We start from the raw sequence: 14,181 nt of genomic DNA, 5'->3' as shown, positions 1-14,181 counted from the left end.
GTCTGTAGGCGTCTGAAGTCCTGATTTCTCCTAATAAAGACAGACCTTTGTTGTTGCTGCCATCTTCCGTACGCAAACGCTGAAAATCCTACCCCTAACAACATAAAACTTGGCGGTTAAAAATCGCATCCAGAGTGATAGTCCGATAGAGCACTGATGCTGTGGAAATGCAACGTACCATTTTTCCGGATAACGCTGAGAACCCGCAGAAGAAGAATTATTACTTGAAATACGACGCAAAAATGATCCTGACTGATATATTCCAAGAAGACACAAAATCTTTTCTGCAAATAAAATACGCAGTTATTAGCTATAAATACACTCCATAGACCCTTAACTGGGAATTCTGGGCTGGTCGTCACCATGTCTGAATGGTCAAACTGTAGGCTTTCTATGTAAATGGGCAGAGGTTCGATTCCATCTTGAGGTGCAACAGTGTTTGTCCTTTTCTTCCCTGCCGTAAGAGAACGTTTTATTAGGAAAACATTGCTGTTTGCCGCTGATGTGCAACTAATTTTCCAAAACAGATATGAGTTTTTAGGTTGTAAACCAATAATATTGGTTGTGGTACCAAACATGATAACAGTGGCGGCAACATTCGCTGTTAACCAACTTTATGGGATGACTCACTTCTCTAATACTAATAATAATAATATATAAATTTCATAACGTGTGGCAGACGGGCGATTATTATCAAAATTCATTATTCGCCGCACACAACAGTTTCAGTACTAACACAGAGATTTCTTTGTATACCTATATCTGGCAAGAAGAGGCTACACTATATATCCCACAGATTTCGATGCGTTTTAACGCGCTCATTAGGGTCACTCAAAGGGCCTTAAAAACTATAACTCATTCCGTTTCGTATCATCGTGTAGGAGTCTCTTCCTGAACTTCTCTTAACAATGCGTTGAGTGATAAATATCACAAAAGCACTCAAAATACAAAAATCTTTTGCACCACGGATACTGAAGAAAAAATGGCAGTTTGAGGCATGCACATTTCTTTGGCCTAGTAGTCGCTGAAAAAAACTCAAATTACATTCATAATATGGCATCCGTGTGTAATCAATTAACGATAAGCGAGTATCTGAATGATATGCGTCAGATTGTCTATAATTGCACAGTGTATCGTTCTTATGTATATTATTATTGAATCCTGCAGCTATTACACAAAGTCAAGCTAATCTTCAGTTTTATTAAATACTTTTAATTATCCACATAAAACACTAAGCAGAGCGTATCAGCAACGATTTGAATCAACGACATCCTGATGAATAAAAACTGTAATCGCTGCGCCAGCTCTCCAGCTGAAAGAAGCAAAGCGCTCAAAAAAGTTATGTCTGCACAACTTCCTTTTTTCGTAAATTACGGACCAGTAATCTAAATCCTTTGTGGACACATTTAGAGAGACTAAACTGCTTAACTTCTTGCCGGGTCAGCTTGCCAGATGGGAAACATCATTCTGTGTATCACGCTAGACATTATCTCCGCACGCGGTAGCCCGTTCTGCTGCACTGACTGACAGTTGAAAGCGGCGAGTGACGCCTGTCATCGCACCATTCTGTCAGCGCACAATAGCCAATGACAGTACCTGATACAAGCTCGGATTCCTACAGACTATACAAATCAACGCAGTAAAAGAAAACAAAAAATAATGACTGGAAGTTGTATTCCATACCGAGCCCGCCATCTTACAGCTGCTTATCAGTAAGTGGACTTACGTCAGCACACTAAGACGTCACTGTGCTAATCGCTGCGACGTTCAGGTGTGTCTTGCCATTGTTCCGTCATTGACTCCACCTCATGGCCTGAAGTGCTTTTTCCATATCTGAAATCCTGGGGCTGATACGAAGCAGCCTTTCTAGTGTATTTTTAGAAGGTGCACACTTCAGGCTGAGTATCAATGAGGCATAACTTCCTCATCACACTCATAGTTACAATTGTCTATATCGCCCGCATCTCGTGGTCGTGCGGTACCGTTCTCGCTTCCCACGCCCGGGTTCCCGGGTTCGATTCCCGGCGGGTCAGGGATTTTCTCTGCCTCGTGATGGCTGGGTGTTGTGCGCTGTCCTTAGGTTAGTTAGGTTTAAGTAGTTCTAAGTTCTAGGGGACTGATGACCATAGATGTTAAGTCCCATAGTGCTCAGAGCCATTTGAACCATTTGAATTGTCTATTACGAGTAGTGCTGTGCAGATGTAATGCGATTTGCTCCTGTTTAGAATGTCAGGGAGTTAAATTTCAGCCATCGCCACTTTTTGTTCTGTTAAATGTACATCCGCTGACAATGTTCTCATACTGAGCACTGTGTGTATGTTCCCTTGGGACCTACAATACCTCTCACAGCCAGTGGCTCGTTACTACCGTTTCCTCAATCCTCATAGTTAGTTTACCAGCTGTACACTGTGGATAATCATGAAGAATCTTTAAGAAAAAAATAACTTCTATCATACACATGAAAGTAAACAAAAAAGGATATAAACCTAGTGAGTGGAATGTATTTACAGGTTTATATTTGTAGACAGTGGAATTATGGTTTTTCTATTCTTTTTCTTTTTTAAGACGTTATTTAATACATTTTCTTAGGCAATAATTCAGAACAGAGTGCCTGGATGAGTTCGTACAGCTAGAATTTCGAAGTGAAATGGTGGAAAGGAATGCAATAGAAGAGAAATGGTTAGCTTTGAAATACGAAGTGGTGAACGTAGCACAGGAACAAATAGGCAAAAAGAAAACGTCCAGCAGAAATCTTTGAATAACATAGGATATATTAAATTTCACAGATGAAAGAAAAAAATTTGAAAATGAAGCAAATGAAACAGTCAATATAGAAACATGTGCAAAAAGATGAGACTGACAGGAAATGCAAAGTGGCAAAGAAAGAATGGCTAGAGAAGGTATGCAAAGCTGCAGCAACACGGATGATTAAAGGAAAGGTAGATGTTGCTTTCGGAAAAGTTAAAATAACCTTTAAAGAAAGTAGAAACAGCTGTATGAACATCAACATTTGAGGTGAAAAGCCAGTACCAGCAAGTGAATGGTCCACTCCGATGTGTCGAAACATGCCCTGGAATGTGTTATACAGGAAGAATACACCGGATGAAAGACCCTGTCGCAATTCTAGCTGCTAATTCGCATTAGAAGTATTTTTTTATATTGAAATTTGCTAAATTCGTAGCTCACCAAGTGACTGGAGACATGCAAACCCCTATCGAAGCCGTACTAGATTGCATATGCGCAACAAGGCTGGCGCATATCCTTGCTTGATGGGCATCGACAAACAGATAAAACGACTCGGCGCAGTCGTAATTTGTAAAGAGCATTTCAATTCTCGTCGATAGTTTCTCTGGAACAGTTGTCAGGAGTTGCTGTTCACTCAAGTTGGAATCTCATTTAATATCTACAACAATACCAATTCCTCTTGCCGTAGTGTAATACTGATAAGGTTTGATAAGAGGTAAGACTCAATCAATATTCATGTGTTTAACACTCAATGTTAAGAAGTATGCAAACCCGGTCTTGCTTCATAAAATCTGACCGTGAACTGTGTAAATTAAAGACTTACGCTACGAAATAAATAAGCGACAAAATGAAACTCCCAGAACTGTGAAAGGAAAACCATCCGAAAGAGTTACTACATAGGGTGGCCATGGATCCCCATTACTGCCGTTAAGAACCAACATGAGACTACAAATTTAAGTAAATAACACGAACATCAGTTGTTTAGAGACGTTTTCTTGAGATATGTATCATGTGAAGCTGTTCGTAAGAGGCAATGCACCATTACTCATAGAGATGTGCGAGACTTGGCCATCCAGATAGCGACTTGTGGATAACATCGGAAGTTCACTGAGGCTTTTTGCAGATGATGCTGTGGTTTATCAAGAGGTTGTAACAATGGAAAATTGTACTGAAATCCAGGAGGATCTGCAACGAATTGACGCATGGTGCAGGGAATGACAAATGAATCTCAATGTAGACAAGTGTAATGCGCTGCGAATACATAGAAAGAAAGATCCTTTATCATTTAGCTACAATATAGCAGGTCAGCAGCTGGAAGCAGTTAATTCCATAAATTATCTGGGAGTAGGCATTAGGAGTGATTTAAAATGGAATGATCATATAAAGTTGGTCGTCGGTAAAGCAGGTGCCAGACTGAGATTCATTGGAAAAATCCTAAGGAAATGCAGTACGAAAACAAAGGAAGTAGGTTACAGTACACTTGTTCGCCCACTGCTTGAATATTGCGTACCAGATAGGGTTGATAGAAGAGATAGAGAAGATCCAACGGAGAGCAGCGCGCTTCGTTACAGGATCATTTAGTAATCGCGAAAGCGTTACGGAGATGATAGATAAACTCCAGTGGAAGACTCTGTAGCAGAGACGCTCAGTAGCTCGGTACGGGCTTTTGTTGAAGCTTCGAGAACATACCTTCACCGAGGAGTCAAGCAGTATATTGCTCCCTCCTACGTATACCTCGCGAGGAGACCATGAGGATAAAATCAGAGAGATTAGAGCCCACACAGAGGCATACCGACAATCTTTCTTTCCACGAACAATACGAGACTGGAATAGAAAGGAGAGCCGATGGAGGTACTCAATGTACCCTCCACCACACACCGTCTGGTGGCTTGCGGAGTATGGATGTAGACGTATATGTAGACTGAGAAGAACATTGTTGATTTGAAGTATTCTGCAAGCTGGTTAAGCAGATTCAAGGAGTCATACAGTATAGGATATCAAGGCAACTAAGTAAGATTATAGAGGAGGTACTATTAATTCATAGCTGCCATGAAGACAAAGCTTGCTGTTATCCCCATAACTGCTGTGTCTAACTCTGATCAGTAAGATCTCGTGAAAGAATGCGCGCGAACAGCACTTTTATCATTTCAAAGCGGAGAAATACAGGATCTGTTGTGCAATCGATTAATGCTATGACACTTTCATGTACAACAACGCCAGTGATCAGTGGTATGGTGTTTCCGCAGCTTTATATCTGTCTTCAGGGACCTCAAGGGATGTTAGGACAAAAAAAAATCAGGGTTGTTCAGAGGCAAAAATCATATAATCGACATATAAAAATCTACAGGAAAGAATAATTTTTAACACTCGATTCAGAACGATTTCTAACCACTTGCAGAAATTATATATTTTACTCCTGACCTAGAGATAACGTTACCTCCCTCATTCAGGGGGACGACGAAAAGACTGATGATATAATTCAGATTCCACCGATAACAACCAGTATGATTCTCGATAAAAAAAATTTTTCTACTGCGGAAAGTATTTTTGAGGAAATTGTCGGCAGTTTAATTTCCCATAGCTTCGTGCCATTCTAGGTTTATCAAGAGAACAATAATCTCGACTTTAAGTCATTTCTGTGTTAACAGTTTGCATCGACACATTTTACAAATTGCTTTACGTATGTTCGGCATGCAGTACAATAAGCAGAGCAACGGCCAGGATCGTTTCTTACTCCACCGCGATTCTGTCTAAATAAAACTTATAATTGATGCGCCAGGCCTGAAAGAATTAATTTTTCTGTCGTCTTGTGTATCGTGTAAGGAAAATGTTTGTTTTCATCATTCAAGTTACACTTCGCTTTATTTTGATGACTGTATGGAATAAACAAGGAACTGTTTCATTGTTATTAAAATATAAATTATTCGGAATATCATAAGATCCGTGCTACACGTAATAGACAGGAAGAGCTGTACAAACCGCTGCCATAAGCGGTTCTTCGTGCAACAAAAGACGAATAACCTTTAAAAAAAATTTTTTTTTTTAAATACTGCCAGCTAATCTTTGTCAGTGCATTTCTTCCGTGTATTCTTCTTGCCAAAAAATTTCAGGATGGGTTTCGACAAGTCGGATTGGAACATTCCCTTGTAAGAAAAGAAGAGAAATTTTTAACGTGCATTGTATTGAAGGGTTATATAAAAGAGAAAAACTCGATGACAATATTATGGAAATAGAAAAAGAAATGGGTTAAGATGAGAGAGGGGGGGGGGAGGGGGGAGGTGCGATATTGTGTGAAGAATTTGACATAACTCAAAAATAACTAAGTCGAAATAAGAGGCGAGCAGCAGATGACAGTCATTTAGAATTATTAAGAAACAGCGACAGTTCGCAGGATATTGAGTTAGACGAAATACCGTGAGACTTCCAGAATAATATAATCCGTTTAATAACTCGTTGATACAAGATATTCCATTTTTTCTTTTTATTGACATTTCATCCCTGTCGTCCCATATCGGCGGTGGGTGGCTACAACGGTACAATATTCCGCTCTCCTCCAAAGTGAATTGAAACATATATAAGGAGAACGAGAAATAAACGTAAGGACTGTCTATTTTAAATAAAAAATCAAAGACAGCCAGCTAAAAATTGTAAAAAGACATCGCAGAACGGTGAAATTCTTCTGATAGGAAACACTGAAGCACTATATTTTCACTTAAAATCCGAACGACCTGCACTGGATGATAAATATTGTGGGAGGAGAGAATATTTTCCATAGGGCTGATGGGTGTCAGTAAATAAATAGGAGTCGGTTAGTTGGGAAGATAGGAAGGAGCTGAGGTGGAAAGTGAGGAATACAGACGGTGGGAAAGACAGAGGGTGAGAAGTAGTGGTTATAAGAGGGATTGGGGTGGATGGAGATGGGAGAGAGAAACGGAGAGAGAAGCCCTGATGTGGAGTGGGATAGGTGGGGAACAGTTAAAGTTGGTAGCAGGGATAAACATAGGAGTGGATCTCATTCTCTGGGAGGAGGAGTAGGCTGAAGTGGCGCTGGGATAAGAGATGCCAGTTTTTTTTTTTTTACTTTATTGTTATTTTAAAACCTGTACAACAGGCAGGCTGTCAGCAGCACACTACGCTGCTCTTCAGCCATAGAAGACACAAGCAGCAAAAACAGTGAGAAGACACATAAGTCACAGAGCGGTGGGCAATAAAACAGGAGACACATAGAGACAATCACGGAGCCGTTCACACTCGTCGATAATCCACACTGATGAGACGACGCACAACCACTGAAGATGATGATGGCACTGGTGAACGATGGAGGGGACGGTGAACACTAAACACTAAACACTAAACACTAAACACTAAACACACAAAACACTGATGGCGGCGACCTCCGGCGCGCGAATGTCCACGTAACGTGTGCGAGTCCGGGGACCTGCCAAGAGGGGTAGAAGGGGGAGGTGGGGGAGAGGGGAGAAAAAGGATGCCAATGGCTGAGGAGTCGGGGGCAGGAGGAGAGGAACAGGGGAGGGGAGGCCCGGGGGAGGAGGGGGGGAGAAAAGGAGGAGGGAGGGAAAAGGGAGAGGAGGGAGGGAGGGTGCACGGAGGAATAAGTACAGGAGGAGGGCGGGAGGATCAAAGTTGGTAGGAGGGGTAGATGGAAGGGAGGAGGGCATCATCAGGGAGGGGGAGCTGGCGGAAGCCACCTTGGGAGAGGGTAAGGAGGGTGGAGAGGTGGAGACCGGGTGGGACGTGCAAATACAGGCGCGGCAGCGGGCGGGGGTGGGAGAGGATCGGGGAGACGAGCGGGTGAGGAGGATCGAGTTTGCAGGAGGCGTACAGGATCCGTATCCTTTCGAGGAAAAGGAGGAGGTGGGGGAAGGGGATGAGATCGTAGAGGATCCGCATGGGGGAGGGGAGACGGATGCGATAGGCGAGGCGGAGAGCATGGTGTTCAAGGATTTGGAGGGATTTATAAAAGGTAGGGGGAGCGGAGATCCATGCTGGATGGGCATAACAAAGGATAGGGCGGATGAGGGATTTATAGGTGTGGAGGATGGTGGAGGGGTCCAGACCCCACGTACGGCCGGAAAGGTGCTTGAGGAGACAGAGGCGGGAACGTGCCTTGGCTTGGATTGTCTGGAGATGGGGAGTCCAGGAGAGGCGACGATCGAGGGTGACGCCAAGGTACTTAAGGGTGGGAGTGAGGGCGATGGGACGGCCATAGATGGTGAGATAGAAATCAAGGAGGCGGAAGGAAGGGGTGGTTTTGCCTACAATGATCGCCTGGGTTTTCGAAGGATTGACCTTGAGCAACCACTGGTTACACCAAGCGGTGAATCGGTCAAGATGGGATTGGAGAAGGCGGGTGGGGGCAAGGCAGGGTGGGGGGCAAGGGCAAGGAAGGCGGTGTCATCGGCAAACTGGAGAAGGTGGACGGGGGGTGACGGCGGCGGCATGTCCGCCGTGTACAACAGGTACAGAAGGGGGGAGAGGACGGAGCCTTGGGGCACACCGGCGGAGGGGAAAAAGGTGTAGGAATCGGTGTTATGGATGGTGACATAGGAAGGACGGCGGGAGAGAAAGGAGCCGATCAGACGGACGTAGTTAATGGGAAGGGCGAAGGTTTGGAGCTTGAAGAGGAGACCGGAATGCCATACGCGGTCATATGCACGTTCGAGGTCCAGGGAGAGGAAGATTGCGGAGCGACGGGAATTAAGCTGTTCGGAAAGGAGATGAGTGAGGTGAAGGAGAAGGTCGTCGGAAGAGAAGGACGGCCGAAAGCCACACTGGGTGACGGGAAGGAGGCGGTACTGGCGGAGATGCTGGTGGATGCGATGGGTGAGGATAGATTCCAGGACCTTGCTGAAGACCGAGGTAAGGCTGATGGGACGGTAGGAGGAGACGGCGGACGGCGGTTTGCCAGGTTTAAGGAACATGAGGATACAGGAGGTTTTCCACAGGTCGGGGTAGTAACCGGTGGACAGGACTACATTGTAGAGCCTGGCCAGGGTGGAGAGGAAAGAGACAGGAGCTTCACGAAGGTGACGGTAGGTGACACGATCGTGACCAGGAGCAGTGTTGCGTTTGGTGCGGAGTGTAACAATGAGATCCTGTGTAGTGATAGGGGCATTGAGTTCCGTGTGTGTAATGTTGTCCAAGTACTGGAAACCAGGAGCGAGGGGAGGGACAGAGGTGTCAGTTCGATCGCGGATATCCGGGAAGAGGGAGTAATCGAACTGGGGATCGTCGGGGATGGAGAAGACATCGGAGAGGTAGGAGGCAAAGTGATTGGCCTTACTAAGGGTGTCAGGGAAGGGGCGATCATCGTGGAGAAGAGGATAGTAGGGGGAGGGTTTAGTTCCGGTAAGGCGACGGAAGGCCGTCCAGAACTGGGACGAGTTGATTGGTAGGGTTGCATTTAAACGGGTGCATGTCTGTCGCCAGTCCCGGCGTTTCTTAGCCGCGAGCAAATTACGAACGTGTCGCTGGAGTTGCCGGTGGCGTCGTAGTGTGTCCGGGTCACGCGTGCGGAGGAAGGCACGGTAGAGACGACGGGATTCACGGAGGAGGAGAACGGCCTGTGGGGGTAAGGTAGGACGGTGGGGGTGGATGGCGACAGTAGGAACGTGGGCCTCCACGGCCTCAGACAAGGTCTGCTGGAGAAAGGAGGCGGCATGGGTGACATCGTCAGGGTGGTGGTAGGTGCGAGGGTGGCTATCGACCTGGGTGGAAAGGGTATCCCGGTAGGCATTCCAGTCGGCTCGGGAATAGTCGTGGACATACTTAGGGGGAGGGTCAGTACGAGGGTCGGGGCGAGGGCGACGACCGTCTGAAACGGTGAGGAGGACAGGGAGATGGTCGCTACCAATAGGCTCCAGGACATCCACCGTTATGCGGCCAAGGAGGTTGGGGGAGGAGAGGATAACATCAGGAGTTGGATGCAGGACGGGTATGCCGGGGGATGGGGACGAGGTCACCTTGAAGGGTGGAGAGGAACCGATGCCATCGCCGTAACTGGGCAGCGGAACGACTATGGATGTTGAGGTCGGCGGCGATCACGTAGGAGGAAAAGGTACGATCGACGTGGGAGAGGAAGTCGAAGGGAATAGGAGCGTTGGGGCGGACATAGATGAGAGATGCCAGATACTCACAAAGAATTATTTATAGAAGTATGGAACAGACGTAGCGGGAACCTGAAAGAAACCTGGGATTACGCGTAGCAGTGCTAATCATAGACGGTAGTCAAGAAAGTGAAACCCATGCTGACAAATTAGATATGCCTAGATTTAGAAAAGGACGAGGTCGATTAGGAAACACAATTGGAAATTCTGGAGTTGCTGTGTACTTAGCCACTGGTACACAGCGATGTGTTCCAGGTGGCGCGCCATTTTAGGCACTCTAACCATGGCGACATATTGAGTTAAAATCTATTGCCGCATAGATGGCACTCACTGTAAGAGACCGATTTCTGTTTTCACTACAAGACCTTAAGTGTCAGATTTGAGCTGCATCCTACCAAAACTATAGCCCGGTAGTTTTGCTGCAATACATAAATCACGTAGAAAATGGTACGTTTACCGGCACTGTTGCTATAGTCTGGGAGACGAGTCTTTGGTATTGACAGCTCGGTAGCGTCTTTCCGTTGCCTAGCGACCGCAGGCAGGCAGCCAATGACGGCCTGACTTTGAGCGGGTAGCAAGGGCCACGTTGCCGCTCTGAAACCCGGTCGAGCGCGGTTATGAAACTTACCAGTGTCTCGCGTGCAGGCGGTGCGGTCGTTCGTCGTTTGTCTGAAGTTGAATTCGCAGTTTATTTCGTTTTTCTTGTTTTTAGTGTTTCTTTGTTTATGTTTCGTTGTAAACAGTGTCTAGTGCGGCGGGTAGTACCAGCCCAAGAAGTGAAACGGAGGAAGAAAAGTGTGCTACACACCCAGGCCCGTGAATTCGTGTGCTCTGTGAGGGATTACTTTGAGAAAGAAAAGGACAAAGGTGGGCCCTTAATTCCTGTTGTTCAGGTTGTGAAGAGAACTGCAGCAGCATTGAAAATAAGTAAGGACACTGTTGTAAAGATAGGGAAAGAACAGTATAGCGTAGATTGTGACGAGAGTGGCACAACAAAGCTGCACACACCAGGAAAGAAGCGACCGAGAAATAAGCAGGTGACAGCTTTGGACGATTTTCAGAAAGACGCTATTCGTCGTCATATATACAGCTATTATAAGAGAAGGGAACATCCCACTCTATCTAAATTACAGGTGTCGCTTCAGAAAGACGATATTTTTAAAGGGAGCAAATTTTCATTGCGTACAGTGTTGAAAGACATAGGCTTCAGCTATTCACTGTTTAACGGACGCAAAATATTAATGGAAAGGACAGATGTAGTTGCATGGCAGTGCAGATTTCTGCGCGGGATCATGGGTGTGGAATTCGAAAGTATAGTGAGGTTAGATGAAACTTGGGTCAATGCCAGCCATTCTTTACGTAGAGGCTGGAATGATGGAACGCCCGAGGGGACAATGGCAGTGCCTGTTGGCAGAGGAGGGCGTATTATTGTCTTACATGCAGGAACATCGAAAGATTTTGTGCCAAACTGCTTGAAAATGTTTTGGTCAAAAAAGACGGGAGATTACCATGAAGAAATGAACAGTTTAGTATTTCAAGAATGGTTCGAGACATCGCTTATGACGAATCTGACAAGTCCATCAGTGATTGTTATGGACAATGCGCCTTATCATTCCGTTGTTCACGATAAGGCACCAACCTTGGCAACAAAAAAAGACGATATCTTTCAGTGGTTGAAACGGCGAAAAGTAGATTTCAGAGAAGATTTAAGGAAGGCGGAACTGCTCGAAATTGTGGCACAAAAGAAACCCCAATTTCCAACATATGTAATTGACGAGATTGCTAAAAGGCACGGGCATGAAATCGTTCGGCTTCCTCCATACCACTGTCACTTCAATGCAATTGAAGGAGTGTGGGCGCAGATTGCTGCAAACAATAAAAAATTCACGGTCTCTGAAGTGGAAACTCTCCTTCCAGCAGCTATCAATAAAGTAACAAGCGAGACGTGGGCTAAAATTGTAAACAGCACTGCAAGTGCCATCAGAGAGGCGGCCAAAACCGAAGGGGTTGTGGAAGAATGCATCGAAAATTTAATTATACATCTGGGAGAGAGCAGTGATAGTTCGAGTAGTGCTGAGGAAGACAATGTCAAATCAGATTCTGACAGTGATGTGAGTGGTGTTTTTCCATTACAGTAACTACAACGTATTCAGGAATGTAAGGAGGGAGTTTGCTATCGATCTACAACCAGATCATCATATTGTGAGTACTTTCTTCAGATTATAACTCTTAATACACTGACCAATTATTCTGTAGCTTGTAGTAGAACAAATTAATAATGCTAATACTTAACAATGGAAACCAAAACTGCTAATGTTCAACAACTTGCGAAAATAGTTTTCATTTCAGTTGTGAAGTTTAACAAATAACTTTATTATGTTTCAGCATCTTAGATACTTGTACTAAATAGCTCTTATCAGTTTTCGAGTTAATATATTTCAAGCATCAACTTTAAATAAATTCACGCGTACCAATACGACTTGTATTTTGTCTCGCTTTTATTTCTGCTGCTAGAGAATGCGTGTAGCAGACAGGGCGCCGCGTGCTGTGAGCCACGTTCGGCAACAGCGCCGTCTGCCCGCCGGAACTGTCAGTACCAATCACTCGTCTCACGGACTATAGATATGATAGGTAAGGAAACATAAATGAATGTGTAAGAGAGAAACTGGAAACCGACGGCTTCATTATTTTTTTATTTATTTTTTCGTTTTGCACATAATTAGAACCGCACATGATTTGTCGTCAGTCGTTGTGTTTTTATAACCTTACAGAACATAAATTGCATTTCATAAATAATAAAAAGTACCTGATCCTGTAAATTCTGCTCTTTCATGTAACCAAAGACATTACTGTTCATGCAAGTACGGCTTACAGGCGCAAAAATAAAAAAAATATAAATATTGTTGTTTTGTATTCAATAGAACGTTCATCTTGATCAAAAATAGGAGTTTCCTATTATTATTCATAAATGCGGGAGTTGCTTATGAATAACAGAAACACATATTATACAAGTTCGATGAACTATTGAAGCGATGTTTACTATATTTTTGTTTTACGTTTTTTTTTATTTTACGTTTTTTTTATGAAACTGCGTTTTTTAGAGCTATATGATACATCTGTATTGTTGTCTTAAATTTTACTACAACATTCCACTGTTCCACATTACGAATCAAAAAGTTTCGAATAAAACAATGACAATTTCAATTTTGCGATAAATATTGTTTGCTTTTAAGTAACAGGAAGGAGAACGACTATGTACAACAAAAATGTTCCATAGCTTACCCGGAGCTTTATATATCCTCACTGAGTTTCAAGGCAGTTCACAGCTTCCGATTTTTAGGGGAATCTAGTAACACACTGATCGCATACGTAAAGGAAATGATGGTTATGAGATGACGCCAGATAAGTATGCAACACAACTGACGTACAGGTAACACAGGTACGACCTTAACCGACCAAAGCTACTAGAAAAACAACCGTAGTCTTCGCTTGGTAATGTCTACGGTAGCCTACAGCTATTTTATAACTTTACGTTAGATTCGTCCGCCGCTAGTGATATCAGCTGCCACAGAGGGTGCTGATATCTGGTGCTACTTTTCGCTTCGTGGATGGAAGACTAGTGGCAGGCCACTCTTGTCACTTCAGTTCCAGTTCACATCCAGCTCAGTTCACGACAAGTTCACATCCGAATGTCTATAGTTCTGCAACTTCTGTCTACATCAGCCGACGCTGTCGTCGTTCGCCAGCTACTTAAGACTATTCGTCAGACAGTTCAACGACAAGTGTCTAGTGCAGTTACTAGCCAATAACAGTACTGAGTAAATACCAGATGCAGCACCCTTGTGAAACTGTTTTAGATTAGATAGTTTTCAGCCGCACGGGGTAGCCACGCGGTGTGAGGCGCCTTGCCACGGTTCGCACGGCTCCCTCGTCCCCCCCCCCCCCCCCCCTCACTCCGTCGGAGGTTGGAGTACTTCCTCGAGCATGGGTGTGTGTGTGTTGTTCTTGGTGTAAGTTAATTTAAGTTAGATTAAGTGGTGTGTAGGCCTAGGAACCAATGAGCTCAGCAGTTTGGTTCCACAGGAACTTACCACAGATTTCAGATATCCAGATAGTTTTCTTCAAAGTTATAAGTCGGTCAGTGTTTGGGCATTGAATACTGAGCCGTACATTTGTCCAGGCTGAGTCTTATTATTGTAGCTAAACATAATAAATATTTATTTTTTTACTTATTTTGTGTTGCTCATCTTATGTATGTTTTATTTATAGGTCCGTGATTATATAAATCTGCTTAGGGCGCGGACCAGCA

The 14,181-nt window shown here is 44.3% G+C and overlaps 1 protein-coding gene across 1 annotated transcript in view; it reads right to left on the bottom strand.

Annotated features, from left to right (window-relative positions):
• Nucleotides 1-14,181, bottom strand: part of LOC126484971 (neural-cadherin-like) — a 234,410-nt gene that overhangs the window by 142,844 nt on the left and 77,385 nt on the right. The window lies entirely within an intron of this gene.

The sequence above is a fragment of the Schistocerca serialis genome, chromosome 6 (assembly GCF_023864345.2).
Source record: "Schistocerca serialis cubense isolate TAMUIC-IGC-003099 chromosome 6, iqSchSeri2.2, whole genome shotgun sequence".
NCBI lineage: Eukaryota > Metazoa > Arthropoda > Insecta > Orthoptera > Acrididae > Schistocerca > Schistocerca serialis.
Note: the sequence above shows the minus strand (reverse complement) of the source record. Positions and strands in the feature narration are given on the sequence as shown.